The 2,284-nt window shown below is 27.2% G+C and overlaps 1 non-coding gene across 1 annotated transcript; it reads right to left on the bottom strand.

Annotated features, from left to right (window-relative positions):
- Positions 1-308: 308 nt before the first annotated feature.
- On the bottom strand, positions 309-419 carry LOC140965341 (small nucleolar RNA R71). Its single transcript, XR_012173035.1, has one exon. It is a non-coding gene; the product is annotated as a small nucleolar RNA R71 (small nucleolar RNA).
- Positions 420-2,284: the final 1,865 nt, after the last annotated feature.

Here is a 2,284-nt window from a genome sequence, read left to right on the forward strand (position 1 = left end):
CCATCTTGTTTAGTTTTTCCTCCTGATGCATCTAATTTCAACTTTAAACCTCAAATTATTCAACTTTTACCAAATTTTCATGGCTTAGATTCTGAAAATCCATATTTACATCTAAGAGAATTTGAGGAAGTTTGTAACACTTATAATGATCAAAATTGTAGCATGGATATAGTTCGATTAAAGCTTTTCCCTTTTTCTTTAAAAGATAAAGCTAAAACATGGCTACAAAATTTGAGATCAAGTTCAATAAGATCATGGGAAGAAATGCAACAACAATTTCTCAAAAAGTTTTTTCCTTCCCATAGAACAAACTCTTTTAAAAGACAAATTACTACTTTTTCTCAAAAACAAGGAGAAACATTTTATCAATGTTGGGATAGATATAAAGAATTACTTAATACATGCCCACATCATGGTTTTGAAACATGGAGAATAGTTTCTCACTTTTATGAAGGTCTAATACCTAAAGATAGGCAAATGATAGAATTCATGTGTAATGGAACTTTTGAAGATAAAAACCCAAATGAAGCTATGGAGTATTTGGATTCATTAGCAGAAAATGCTCAAAATTGGGATAATATAGGCATAATAGAACCACCAACAACTAAAATCAATAATTCAACAAATGAGGGTTGTATCTATAATCTTAAAGATGATATAGATATTCAAGCTAAACTTGCATCTTTAGCAAGAAAAATTGAGTCATTAGAAATGAAAAAGAGTGGTCAATTAAAAAGTATTCTAGAAATTGTTTGTCATATATGTGATACACATGATCATGCTACAAAAGATTATCCAACATTACCTTCATTTAAAGAATGTCTCAATGAACAAGCAAATTATGTTAAAAATTATAAAAAAAACCAATACTAGATCCTTTTTCAGCATCATATAATCTTGGATGGAAAAATCATCCTAATTTTAGTCGGAGGAATGATAATAATGCACAACCTTCACAACAATATTTTCAAAATAACCAAAATCATCAAGGTTATATTCCTTATGTTACACCTCCAAAAAAAAAACTTTGAAGATGTAATTCATGCATTTATCCAAAAGCAAGAATCTATCATTATTCAAAACAGTCAATCTATGACTGATTGAAAGAAACTCTTGCAAAATTTGCATCTGCACTTAATATTCATGAAAAAGGAAAATTTCCATCTCAACCTCAACATAATCCTAAAAATCAAAATCAAGAATTAAAAAATGAAAAAAATGATCAAATAAAATCTGTTATTACCCTTAGAAGTGGTAAAATAGTTAATGATCCATATAGTAATGAAAACAAGGATCATTTAAAATCAAAGAGTAAGGATGATAATCCTGATACTTTTGAGAATGATGATACCTTAAATTCTAAAAATAATATGCTGAATGATAAATCATCTGAAATAGTAAATGAATCAAATAAACCTCCACCATTTCCTCATGCATTAACAAATCATAAAAAACAAAAAAATGATTCTGATATCTATGAAGTTTTTAAACAAGTAAAGATAAATATTCCATTATTAGATGCTATTAAACAAGTACCTTCATATGCAAAATTTTTAAAAGACTTATGTACTGTGAAGAGAAAATTGCATGTGAAGAAGAAAGCATTCTTGGCTGAACAAGTAAGTTCTATTCTTCAAAATAATTCTAGTTTAAAATATAAAGATCTTGGTTGTCCAACAATTTCATGTATTATTGGAGAAAATAAAATTAAAAAAGCTTTGTTAGATTTGGGAGCAAGTGTGAATTTACTTCTTTATTCAGTTTATGAAAAACTTAATTTACGAGAATTAAAACCCATTTCTGTTACTCTCTTACTGGCGGATAGGTCAATCAAAATACCTAGAGGTATTGTAGAAGATGTGTTGGTTCAAGTTGATAAATTCATATATCCTGTAGATTTTATTGTTTTGGATACACAACCAATAGAAGTACATAATGAAATTCCAGTAATATTGGGACGACCATTTCTAGCAACTTCAAATGCTTTAATTAATTGTCGAAATGGAATAATGAAATTGTCTTTTGGAAATATGACTCTAGAGCTTAATGTGTTCAATTTATGTAAACAACCAAGTATTAATAAAAATGAATATGATAATGAAATTGAAACAATTGTGGAAGAAAATATACAAGAAGAAAACTTAAATAAAAAATATGAAGTTTTTTCAATAGAAAATTTTGAGTATGGAAATAATTTAAAAGAAGATGATAATACAAAACTTAAATTAAAAGTTTTACCATTCGAATTGAAATATGTATTTCTTGGTGAAAATAAAACATTTCC

The sequence above is a fragment of the Primulina huaijiensis genome, chromosome 18, assembly GCF_012295235.1.
Source record: "Primulina huaijiensis isolate GDHJ02 chromosome 18, ASM1229523v2, whole genome shotgun sequence".
In the NCBI taxonomy this organism is placed as follows: Eukaryota; Viridiplantae; Streptophyta; class Magnoliopsida; order Lamiales; family Gesneriaceae; genus Primulina; species Primulina huaijiensis.